The 14181-nt window shown below is 35.2% G+C and overlaps 1 non-coding gene across 1 annotated transcript; it reads right to left on the minus strand.

The window, feature by feature from the left end:
- Positions 1 to 13593: 13593 nt before the first annotated feature.
- LOC120069405 lies at positions 13594 to 13700 on the minus strand. The gene has a single exon (XR_005479526.1). It is a non-coding gene; the product is annotated as a small nucleolar RNA R71 (small nucleolar RNA).
- Between the last annotated feature and the right edge of the window lie 481 nt (positions 13701 to 14181).

The following is a 14181-nucleotide window of genomic DNA, read 5'->3' on the forward strand; positions in this document are numbered from 1 at the left end:
AAAGATTATGTTAATAGTGTAGGGAAAGGACACCTGGACATGCGGCCAAGTAGGAGGTGTCGTGCTGGGGGAGATTTTAGATGCCTATAAATAAGGCCAAGGACTTCTCTTCAGATGATAACTCGAATTCTCTTCAAAGAAAATTAAGAAGAGTGTATGAGGGCTAATTACGAGGAAACTATGCGTTGATAAAGGAATGCATGCGTTGATAGCAAAACCATGCCTTGGTCAAGAGGTTCCAAGAAAAGGAAATGTTGTCAGACAGTGAAGTTTGGAAGTAGCATCAACTTGGGACGAGGAGTTCTCCTAGACTACTCGTGTGTTTGGAGTGATTATAAAGCCACCTGAAAGCTCTGAGAGTCTAGCTTTCAGGGTAGGGCTGCCAGAGAAGAATCTTTAAGGAATCGGGCTAGAGAGTTAGGGAAAGACAAAAGGGTCAAGCTATCGGGTAAGCTTGGGCCAGTCTTGATGTTTTGATGATTCCGGCAAAACCACGAGGAGTTCTCAGCTAAACTTTTAGGGTAAGCTTTCTGAGAAAATTTAATACATGTTTACCGAAGAAAGTATCTTAAAATAAGGTTTGGAACTATGAGTAATCTAAGCTTATAATTGAATCTGGAATTTAGGATTCAAAAAGGGAAACCAAGGAAACCTAAAGAACTTCGGAGAGAAAAGTTCCTAACCAACCAAGATGAGTGGTTGTTTCATCGTTTGTATGGTTGATTTCTATAGTAATATATATATATATAATATATATATATATATGATCATATATATAGGTTGTATTTGAAATATTGGCATGTTCGGGATATATGTTTGTCTGGATATTTGATTTGTGTTGTTGTCACAATTCGTGTATATTTGCATTAGGAAATGGGATTCATACCCGGGATAATTGTTAGCATATTTAGTGGGATGTTTGGCTGGGATTGTCAGCGTACCCAAACATGGCTAAACAAGAAATGTCGACATGTGCACAATCGACGGTGTTATAGGATATTGACATGTGTCCACGTTGGTCATCACGGGTTATTCGCGAAGAATACCCGGGAAAAATACATTAATCATTCCAGGGTTGTCCAGTTGTCAGGCTGGGGAGATTACATTTTGCTATGTGATTGTTGTTGATTGTTGAATTATTTTCCAAGATGAATTTCTAAAATTAAACCTAGCTTTGTTTTAAAGCTGCCACTCACTAAGCTTTGTAGCTCACGTTTTCCATGTTTTATGTCTCCTCCCCCTCCCCCCCCCCCCCCAAGTAGCGGAAGGTGAGGAGTTCTAGGATGCTACTAGGTCAATTTCTACCCCAAGCCACAATTACACTTCTAGAAGGTTTTAAGAGTGGTTGTTGTAAATTTGGTGTTAAGTCTTGGAGTTGTATAAACATTATATTGTTGCAATAAAATGGGCTACTAAATCAGTTGTTGTTTATCTTCTTGACTTAAAGTTTACTGAGTGTAGTAAAGAGGTTCAGATGGGCAGTACATATCACAAAGGGCAGTATTTGTAGTCCCTCATGCCTCTCCTCGATCTCAGGAGTGTCGGCTCGGAGCAGGGTGTGACAGTTTTGCCCTTGTAGTTACATCTAACTCCTTAAGTACCAGGTGATCCCTTATTGAACAATAGATCATAGTCCCACTATGACTAAACCCCTCTCGGCCAAGAGTGGTATGGCGCCACATTGTTCAAGACCCGGAATCATCCCTTAAAGGAGCAATTTATCTACTTACCCCTGCTTTGGGAAAAGGAGTGAATTCCATCTTGTGTAGTTGAGTTCCCAGCTCCCCAATCAGAAGAGTCCCCAAAATGGTAGGCTTGTTGAGTCGGCAATCTGGCCACCTTCACCCATGCAAATTAAAGGGCCACCCTTATAGGCAAGAGTTCATAACTCAGGATTAAGGTCATGTCACCTATGGTCATCCTAGTGAAATGAAAGTCTCAATTATAAACGACATTATATGACGAGACTAAACATTTCGTGGTTCAGTCTTATGCAAACTTCTTTGTATAGAATATCCCCGCTCGCATGTCTAATACATGAATGATCAGGATCAGATCATTTGTAGCATTATACAACATTTGTAATACCTACAAAGCAGGCCATACTCGTAGTGTCACCAAGATAAGGTATCCAGCCTTATCCATATACTACAGACCATTTAGGTTATCACTTAAACACGATCCACTTGTATGTCTCCACATATATGTTTAAATTACAACGATAACCATGGATCTTAGTTTATTGGTTTGTGGTTAAGCAACTAAAATATTATATATTTCATAGATAATGTGAATAAAATATCATATATTATAAATCACAGAATATTTGTTCATACAAGTGTTTACAAACTACATGACCCTACGAGATTTAGGGCATTAACCCCAACACTATCTGCGATAGATTACTATCTGTGTCTAGTTATCTATGTCATGATAGACATAGATAATAGTCCATCTATGTCTATCGCAGATAAATTGTGATATTTTACAATGATTTGTAAATATTTTCAACGATTTTATCATCTAAAATAATTTTCCATTTTTTATGACTATTAAAATTAATTTAAAACTTTTACTTCATAATTGTTTTAAAATAATTAATAGATATTACGGTAAAGATTGAAAAATATTATTTTGTGAGAAATCGAGTATGAATCATATTGAAATAAAACTCAAACTTTAAAGATAAAATGATAGCATTTTAAAATTTAGTAACTAAATTAAAATCGGACTCAAAATTTAAAAATTAAAAATATAATATTTTCTAAATTTAATGACTAAAGAGAAACTGGGCTCAAAGCTTAGGATGAAGGTTTTTGCCAATTGCATTGTATACGAGACAGTATTCAATCTCGGACCTAAGGCTAAATAAAATATTACAGTTAAAAAGTACTTTTAGTTCCTAAAATTTTATGAAAATAATAATTTAGTCCCTAAACTTTGGCATGTAACAATTTAGTAATTGTACTTCTGATTTTATAATAATTTAGTTCTTATACTTTCAAAGTTGTAACAATTTAGTCCCTAAATTTTTTTTAAAAAATCATCAAAATTAGATATCGATTTTTATTATTTTATGATGTAGACGTTGTATTTTATAAAAATATTGAGTCTTCTAAGGATCGTTTGGCTTAAGGTTTTATAGATGCATGAGAATAAAGGATGCTTGAGAATTAGATAATTGGAATCAAAGATGGTTATATTTTGTTGTGCATGAGAAATGTTATTAGAATTTTATGAACAAAAGTTGTGTGTGTATTTTAATTTATGAAATTAAGCATGCATAATTCTTTTTAAGAAATCAATCTCACATAATTTTAATAGATTAATTGATCCAACAGGAAATATCATTCAATGTATTAATAAAAATTAAATGATAATTTTAATTATAAATATCTGAAAATGAGTTAATTTATAATTAAAATTAATCAACTAATATAATTAATGATTTTATATTAAATATAATTTAATAATTAATTAACTTTAGCATTAGTAATTAGAAATTTAATATACATTTAATTAATTAATATAAGAAAATATATTTTAATAAAAAATGCATATTATATAAAAGGTGAAATGAGAGAGATATGATATATTAATAATGAATATTAATAAAGAATACTTAAAAAAGATTTATAATTATAATATATTAACTACGAATGAAATAATAAAAAGTAATCATAATAAATAATTAATTCATCATAAACAATCAATAAGTACGATAATTAAACAATGAATTTGTGTACTAACTTGATTTAACTATTCTCAATTAAATAATTAAATATATTTAAGATATTGATGATTAATGGTCAACAAATTCGGTAAAATAAGTAATCTCATTTATTTAATAAGCTTTGATTTGTAAAATTGAATTAAATGTGTACTCTAATGAAATATTATTGAGTTATTTTAGTTAAATAATTAATTGTAAAGATTTTGGTAAATTAATATCAATTAGTTTTAATTAAGTAATTATATTCGAAATAAAAAATAAATGGTTTAAATCTTATTTTGGTTCTTGAACTTTGAATAATATTTTACTTTGATCCTTAAACATTTAAAAATATTCATTTTAATCTCTAAACTTTAAATTTTGTTTTATTTTGGTCCATAAACTCTTAAAAATGTTTGTTTTAATTCTTGAACTTTTAAAAAATGCTTATCTTGGTTTTTGATATATTAAGATTTTGTTAACTTTTTAATAAATGGCAAGATGACTTATATTTTTGGAAATTAGGCTACCAAATAAGTGAGTGATGCTAAAAAAAATCTAGAGTTTCAATTTTGAATAAGGTGGTAAGCAAGAGAATTTAAAAGACATTTTTAGTTTAAAACTTTGGTCGTTCAGTATTTTGACGTGTTTATTGCTGGAATTTCACTTCACCTTTACCTTAATACATCGAGATCTTAGTCATCCAAAAATAAAAAGCTCCCTCACATTTTTGTTGAAGAGTTAACATAATTTTAATAGTATGGACTTAAATAAACACTTTTTAAAAGTTTAAGACTAAAACGAACGTTTTTTAAAGTTTAGGGACCAAAATAGAATAAGATCCAAAATTCATGGATTAAAATAATATTTAAATCAAAAATAAATAAATGAATAAAGGGAAAAGAGAAAACTTACTTGGCATGGAATACCACTTATCCGTGGTAAAAGAGGATGTCTGCGAATACAGTATTCTCATGTCGAACCCAGAAAACCTTGTACCAAACAAGATATCAAAATGTCTTACCAATTTCCCATCTTGAATTTCCTTGTACCAAATAACCTCTAATTAATTTAACGGTTTATTTATGCAGCATATCTCATTAAATCTTAACACAAATTTCTACAAGTTAAACTATATCAGTACAAATGTTAAAGTACAATGATTAAATTAGTTCATGATAAAATTCAAAGACTAAATTGTTACAAAATTGAAAATACATAGATTAAATCGTTATATATCAAAATTTAAGAATTAAGATTATTAATTTATGAAAGTTCAAAGCCTCATTTTGTAAGCATTTTGTTTTTGGTATATGGAGATGAATGGTATTCTAGGGTATATTAATTAAGGATATAATAATATTTAAAATAATTTGCAAATATAGTCACTATTAGTTTTATCTTTATTCCTAAAATGCCCTTGATTTCAAATGGAGAAAAAACAAAAAAAAAAAAAAAAAAAAAAAAAAAAAAAAAAAAAAAAACCCACCAAATTTGCGTGCGATTTTATGATTTTCTCCATTTTATCGTTTTGTAGCAGCTTCATCCTCGCGCGGGTATTGCTATATTCTCCCTTTTCTCAATTTTCTAATTGTCTCTCTTCTTCTCAATTCTTCTTCGTGGAATTCTTCGACTTTTGACTGATTTTTCAACGTGATTCTTCACCAATTTCTTATGCACTTTCATAAAAACCTCGCGTTAACCTTTCCACTCATCAACGTCAAAAATCATACGGTCCAGATCTACGAGAGTTGCCTCTAATGTCTAATGATTAATGTATAGATTAATCTTGCAATATATAGATTAGTGTACAGATCAGTTTACAGTCTCCTCTAATCTGCTATTTTCATGGAAGTGGAAGTGATAGAAACTAGGAGAGGTTTATTGTTGAATTTATAGATTCACAAATTGAATGGCAAGAAGAAGATGTTGATGAGTACATCAATTGTCATTGATTGTATTAAATTTTGGTGATTAATGTATCAAACCTTTCTGAGTTTTTTCTGGAGATTGTTGAGGATGAACTTTGCACCTTTGCCATTATAGACCGACGTTATTTGGAAAGAAAAAAATAGTAAATGAATAACTTGTAGAAATACAAGTTATTCTACCTCTTTTATCTAAAACAATCAGAAAAAAAACTTTGAAAATGCGACAACTTGATAAGGAGTTCATGAAAATAATTACATCATGCGATCACACACACACAAAACCTAATCTATCTACAAAAGGTTAAAAATCATACTTTGTTTTGCAGAAAATCTATTGGGGCGATCGCATGAGTTCTAAACGCCAATATATGATCGCATAGTTGGCTAAGCCGGTGGTATCAGACGATGAGATATGACATGACGTGTGGGCGGTGGAAGTCAAATCAAATATCAAGTTGGCAGCTGATAAGAAAGTTTCACTATAGAACCAATGAACTTTTGACGTGCAGCAGCGGCACATCAAGGTTTGGAATTTAATATATCTTATCAGCACAATCATTAGTAAAACAAGAAAAGTTGCATCTAAACATCTATAAATACACCATAAAATCGCCATGCAAACACGGAAGAAGAATAGGAAGAAAAATCTGCAAAAATCCACTCCTCTTTCCCCCATTTGTAAACTTTGAGGGAAAACTTAAGAATCACCTCTGGAGGCAAAAGAGGAACTCCATTTTTAACACTCCTAGTGAAGCAGTCATTGATAAAGTCGGAGAAAGCAAGAAATTGCACACCACAGCTTGTTTCTCTATCTTTATTTCCTATCTTAGTGTATTTATATTGTATAAACGTTGAAAGGCCTCTTTCCTCAATATGAATACATATTCAGTTCATCTCTCATCCATCTTTTCCATTTTCATTATGAGTAACTAAACAATTTATGGGTTGAGAAGCATTTAGCTAACATGAACTAAGCAATATTTAAATCATGTGTTTTGTGTGTACTTATTGAAACGTTTGAATAACTCGAGAGATTATTCTAAGTAAATTAAATCAAGGTTCAAAAGAACTAGAGATTTAGAACTCATAAAACAAGAAGAACGGTTCTTTAGAAATAAAGAAATATCTTTTGCAACATACGCTCATTGCATGCATCCTAGAAATAGGATATAGTGGCTATGTACGCTGAAAGGTGTAGGTTATAATTTCGAGTACACTACTTAAACACATCATTTATATATTTGCTTAGGGAATGTTAGTGAATATTTTTCTCGACCCTACCATCTCATTTGAATTTCACATTCATCGCATATATTGTTTCACTTGAGGTGTAAATCTCATCGCATCCATTACTAAAATTAATCTTAGCATTAGAATAACATCAAAATCCATCACCTGTTTAGTGTTCAAATAGCGTCAAGATCATAACAGTAGTTGTCAATGCATTCATAACAAAGCAATCCCTAAGTTTGACCCTAGACTCTTCAGGACTCTAGTTGAGCTTATACTTGAGTTTAACTAGATAAAACAATGTGTTAGAGCCCAACATTCATTCCATGGCATGGTATGAACATATCAAGTTTTTGGCACCGTTGTCAGGGATTGTGGTAACCAAGTGTGCTAAGACTACGTATTTTATTTTCATAGATCTCGATTGTTGGAGTATTGTACATTTGCCTGTGAAGAAGGTACAAATGTTCTATGCACGAAGGGTCTAGCCCGAGCTTGTATACGACCTGAAAATCAAGAGGACTTTTCGCATAAGACAAAGAGCAAATAAAAAAAGATGAAAAAATAAAGCTCGAAGGATGGCGGATCAGTGAGATCATCCGGAAGAACCGCATGCAATGATCAATAATGACGTTGATGTCCTTGCCAACCCTATTCTTTTGGCAAATGATCGTAATGGGCCTATCAGGGATTATGCAGCACCTAACTTGTATGATTTCTCACTAAGAATCATGCAACTAGCTTTAGATGGAACCAGAATCAAAATGAAACCTATAATGCTTCAAATGATTCAGACGCCTGGCCAATTTTTTGGGAGGTGTTCGTTGCTATTGTGATTTGCTTTAAGAGTGTATTGTATAAAATAAATTGAAGAAATAAGTTCCAAGTATAAGTGATGCGTTTATACTTCGATGCATTTAAATAATTGCAACACGTTGGGCGTTAGATATATGCACAGAACGCACACAACTTCTTTTAATGACGTTCAAGTTTTCCTAAACCAGACCCAAGTATAAATCTAATTTAGATTCCTGGTAAGTCCTAGGTCAAACTTAGGGATTCAGTTAACCAAACGCAGACCTTGCGTTGTATCTACTGTAGGGGTTTTCCTAGATGAATGTGAGAAATGTGTTATTTACACTAAATTGCTATGCCTGTGCAAGAGATGCAAAAGAGTTGAGTAGTTAGTGATGGATCATGTGAGAATTGAGTTTAATGTAAGTGGACGCGTCGATCTAAGACGAGTGTACACAACTAGGATGTGATGTGAATGAGATGGGATGGTTTGCTTATCTTTTGTTTATGCGTCACACTTCATTCAACATTTCTCAATGCGAATAACATACAAAGCCTATCTCTAGGATGCATGCGTCTAACATAAAATGCAATAGACACCAGTAAGTCTATCTCTAGTTGTACTAGGCGTCCTACTTGATGCAGCTTAGTTATTCTTTCGAACAATCTAAGTTAAAGATGCTTTTACCAATTTGTCAAGTTGGCTTGAGGTTTAGAATGAAGTTGTGCATAAAGTATTAATGCATTCAACATAAAAAAGAAATAAACAATGGCAAGTATGATGGATCAAACATGAATTTTATAAAGAAACAGAGAGTCTTTACGAAAGCAATATTTAATCAAATGGAATGAAAGTGATAAATGAGAAGAAGGAAACTGAGTCAAGCCAAAGAATACAATCTCTTGTATTTCTTTGGCTCAATCTCGTTGTGTACAATCACTTGTTTAGGAATTGGAGAAGTGTCTTTCTTAAGATTAGCTTCCTCCGCTCCCTGACCAGCGGTGGTGGTGGTTCCCAACCCTTCTGATCGTCTAGCACCACAGCACAGCCTCTACAGAACTAGAATTATGACTACAATATACAGAGAGTAAGGATCTTTATAATTTTCGAACTTCTTAACTCTGGAGGGACTTCATCTATTTATAGGCATTGGTCACCTCCACTTGGTGAATGGGCAGCATTAAAGTCCATGTCCTGGTCAGCATTAAAGTCCATGCTCTGATTAGCCGCCTAACTCTCAGAAGCTCTTCAGACGCCGCCTGCTGCGTGGAAGCTTTTCAGACACTGCTGGCTGCAGGTGCCCATACTTGCAAGTGGTGATGTGACACAATCAGCCTGGAGCAATGAATCTTCTATATGTTGAACTCCCTCCGATGCATAGCCTATGCGTTAGAGCTTTTCCTACGGCACTTGTCTAATGCGTTAGCGTTAATCCTTGCATTGAAATTCTATAATACAATGCGCTAGTGTCGCAATATTTAGTAATAAAACTTCTTTTGCATGAGTTTGCTAATATTTGAATAAATCCATGCGTTTCTGCTAAAAATAAGGAGAATCTATCATTAAAAACCTTAGTTGTTCCAACTTAAGAGCAAAAATAACTTGTATTTCTACAAGTTATCAGAAGGCATGGCGAAGATCCTCACGCCCATCTAAGGAGTTTCATTGAAATTTGCAATACATTTGTATTCCCAAATATCACTCCAGAAGAAGTCCAACTCACATTATTCCCATTTTCATTGTGTGATAACACTAGAAAGTGGGCATACTCACTTGAACCAGGCGAAATCACATCTTGGGAGCAAGTATTAGAAAAGTTTATGAAAAAAGTACTTCTCATTGATGGAAAATGCGAAGAGAAGAAGGGAAATTACAAACTTTCAGCAAGAAGAAAATGAAACGCTCAGTGATATGATAACTGATAGAAATACAAGTTATTATAGCTCAAATAAGTAAAACAATGAGAGCGATGGTAAAAATAGGCAAAATCATATCCAAAAGCGCTAAACTGAAAGGACTTGCGATCGCAAGCGCTCATCGCATAAAAGCAGTTAATTTACTTATTTTGTGTAGGAACAATGCGATGGCGCATGTGAAATTGCAATCCAAGGAAACAAGGCATCAGCGCGCTTGAAGATTGCAATCACAAGTCAAGCGATCGTGAGAAGTTTCTTAAAAAGGCGGCCGCATAAAGACCTCGCATCAAGGTGACAGCATAATAAATCATGATGGGATGGAAAGTTGATAACAGTCGATTCCGAATTTAGTTGACAAGCCGTTAAAAGCCACACTATAGAAAGTACACTCAATTTTTGGTGACCATTAAACGACGCATCAGAGTAGAGGAATTAATGCCGCCCATCATTGCAATCATTAGCAAGAAAGGCTGCTTCACCTTGAAATCTATAAATACTGAAGGCTAGCAGTGAAAAAGGGGGCTTAGCATTCTTTTAGAGATAATCAGTTAGTCAGTTCACACACATACTCATATATATACATAGAGGACGAAGAAGAGCAAGGAGACGAGGAAGCTGAGAGATCATTCTCGGACAGATCGAGAGGCTGCCAGAAAGTAACACGAAGGAGAGATGACCAATACTTGCGAAAGCAAGAATACATATCTAGAACAGAGTTGGGGTGAAAAAGAGCAGTGTAAAAGGCCACGGGAAGCAAGACATTACTTACCAAGCTTCTATCTCTCAAAACCATTTGTTATTTTATATTCAGTACTTCATTTACATAAAATGGAATTCTCATTTCAATCTATGTTCAATCTCTCCATACCATGCATGAGTAGCTAAATTTCTGAATGGGTTGAGAAGTACTTAGTTAGCATGGCTTAAAATTTATATTTTATGCGATCATCTTGTCTTATGTATGCATCAATCACCATTTAGACATACTTGAGAGAGTAGTCTAAAGATAGAATCTAGGCTTGAAAGAGTCAGATTAGAATCTAGGCTTGAGAGATTCGGATTAGGATCGCATAAGCAAGAAATAGAAAACTAGACATAAGTTCTATCACTACTTACACATCGCATGCGCCCTAGAGATAGGAATGATTGTATGCAGTCACCTTGTTTTATGTGAGCATCATTCATCATCGCATAGGCAAGAGTAGAGGCTTAGAAATAAGTCCTATCGATTGTTTCGCATACACATCGCATGTGTCCTAGAAATAGGAATTATGGCATTCTGCATTGAGAAATGAAGTGTTATTATTTATGTGTAGCATGATCACATAACTTGTGCATAATCTTAGGAAATGTTAGCTAAACCCCTTCTCAACCCCTTCATAGCATACTCGTTGTAACTCTACGCTTTCATCAACTCTGCATTCAACTCCGTCCCATAGGAAAAATCTAACTCAAAACACTATCCACTTCATTTTTTTACCACCGCAATAGAATCGAAGAGCCTGTCACATATTTACTTAGTAGTCCCTGTGTTCGACCCTGGACTTACCAGGAAACCTAAGGAGGCTTATACTTGGGCCTTGTTAGGAAAACTTGCATGATCACCACATAACACACATCACCACAAACTTACACCATAACGCATCATAATTACATGCATCAAGTTTTTGGCGCCATTGCCGAGGACTACGGTATATATTGCGCTAACATCAAACCTCTTTGATTTTCTTTGCAGCTTTTAACCTCTGTGCATTTCCATTCCTTCGGCCAAGGAAGAAGCAAGTGTCGCATGACCGAATGACACGCTTCTGAGCCCAATTACGACCCAGAGATCGAAAGAACATTTCAAAGAAGACAGAAAAATAGATGCTGACAACAAGAAAGAACTCACAGAAAGGCAGAACAATCGGAAGAACGAGCCACGAATGCGAACAACATAATGGCAAAACCTATCCTCCTGGCGAATGATCGCAATAGATCCATCGGGACTATGCGTCAACTAACTTGTATGATTTCTCCCCATGAATCATGAGGCCAGCTTTGGATGGATCGAGGTTCGAGATGAAGTCGGTAATGTTACAAATGATCCAGACAGTCGGACAGTTTAGTGGACGGTGTGGCGAAGATCTGCACGCTGATAACGGGCAGAAATGCACGTTATCATAGTGCTAAGTTCTTAAACAATGTTGGATTGCGCTGATAAAACATGTTCAATTGCGTCCATCAAGCATCAATTTCATAATATTGCGGTCGCATGCGTTCATCGCATAGGAACAATTAATTTTAGTGTTTTTATGTAGAATATGCGTTGACGCAATGCAAGAATTGCGATCATAGGAAATCATTGGTCGAGCGCAACTTCACCGCAAGGCTTTGCGATGATTATGTTCGTAAACATTCGCCCAAGAAAGATTGCCGCAACCTGGTCAGCACAACTTAGTGGGCGCATCTGGGTGAAAGGCTAATTAATCGCGATGGGACAGAAAGCTGATGACAGTCGAATCCAAATTAAGTTGACAGCCGATAAGGATCACAAGTACATTCAGCTTTTCAGTGACGGTCAGGAATTAAAGCCGTCCCATCTGTACAATCATGGGAGAGAAGTCGCCGTTCACCTTAGATGTTCTATAAATACCAGAGGCATCCTTCAGAAAACCAGTTCACCATTCTTTAGTTCGAAGTTTCATACGTCCTTGTTCATAGTTTTCTTTTGTTTTAAGGCGGATGCGAGAGAGAAGGTTGTTCCGGCAGATCGTTCCGGTAAGCTAAGGAGAGCACCTGAAGCTTCAAAGATAGAAAGAGGGCTAACGCCTGTGGAAGCAGGAACATCTTTAGAACTGAATAGAGATTACAGTGTAAAAGCCGAAAGAATTGCTACCAGGCTCTCTACCTTTAACTTCCATTTTTACTTTGTACTCCACTCATTTATCGAAATGGAATCTATTTCTCTATATCTGTTCACTTTTTATTATTTACACATGACTAAATTGGTTGAATAGGTTGAGAAGCATTTAGCGAGCACAACTAGGAAATCTTCACTCTATGCGATTATCTTGTATTATGTATGCTTCATTCGTCTATTAGAGATACTCGGGAGGGTAGTCTAAGGACAGGATCTAGGCTTGAGAATATCAGGTTAGAATCTAGGCTCAAGAGAGTCAGATTAGAACCCATTCGGGAGAGTCAGATTAGAACGCATAATCAAGAGATAGGAGCTTAGGAATAAGCACTATTTGTTATCACCGCATCGCATGCATCCTAGAGATAGGATATGATTGTATGCAGTCACCTTGCTTTTATGCATTTTGCATCATTGCATAGGACAAGAGTAGAGACTTAGGGATAAGCTCTATGGACACTTTTGCATTCAACACATGCGTCCTAGACTTAGGAGCATCGCATTTGCATTGGAAAATGATTTGTTGTGCATGGTGGTAGCATGATCGCATAGTCTGACGCATTCCCAAGTAACGCTAGCTAAAGATCATCTCAACCCGTTCATCGCATACTCAGTGCATCTATCACACAACTGACTTTTCTCAAATCCACCGCATTTGTTCTTTTTCATTAACGCAATCAACAACAAACCAAAAATTTATTTATTTTGCCATCGCAAAGTTTTCATAAAAATTACCAATGCAACCTTTTTTCACAAGTCCCTGTGTTCGACTCTGGACTTACCAGGAAACTCAGTGGAATTTACACTTGGATTCCGCTAAGGAAACTTGAGTGCACAATGCAATTTCACCATCGCATATCATCCACATTTCCACTTCATATCATCCACATCGAGCATCACACGCCCATCTCCAGAGTTTCTTTAAAATTTGTAACACTTTTGTATTCTTGAATATCTCCGCTAAAGAAGTTCGACTCCTATTATTCCCATTTTCGTTATGTGATCAAGCAAGAAAATGGGCATACTCCTTCGAATCAGGGGAGATAACTTCCTGGGAATAGGTTGTCGAGAAGTTTATGAAGAAATATTTCCCTCCTACAGAGAATGCCAGAAGGAGGAAGTTAATCACAAATTTTGAACAAGAAGAAGACGAATCACTCAATGATGCATGGGCGAGGTTCAAGAGATTAGTGCGAGATTGCCTGCACAATGGATTACCAGACTACCTCCAGATGGAGATATTCTATCATGGATTAAATCCTGTATCGCAGACAGCTGTCAATGCGGCAGCAGTAGACGGTCTGCTAGATAAGACTTATGATGAGGCAAAGAACATTCTTGATCGCATATCGAAAAACCATGAAGATTGGCAAGAAAGCGATCAACGAGTAAAACCTCGAGGAGGTAATGCAAATAATGGTGCCATTGCATCTCTACAAAATCAAATGAATGTGATGATAAATTTGTTACAGGGCATCGCAATCAAAAATCCTGGAACGCAAAGAGGGCAAGTCAACGCAATATAACAGACAAGCATCAATTGTGCTACATATGAAGAATTGCATTCGATTAAAGAGTGTCCACGAAACCTGCAGTCAATCTACTTTGTCAAGAATAACCCTTTCTCAAATACATATAAACCGGGTGCAAAAACCACCCTAATTTTACTTGGAAAAATAACTAGCAACAAGGTTACC

Source organism: Benincasa hispida, unplaced genomic scaffold (genome assembly GCF_009727055.1).
Source record: "Benincasa hispida cultivar B227 unplaced genomic scaffold, ASM972705v1 Contig384, whole genome shotgun sequence".
Classification (NCBI taxonomy): Eukaryota; Viridiplantae; Streptophyta; class Magnoliopsida; order Cucurbitales; family Cucurbitaceae; genus Benincasa; species Benincasa hispida.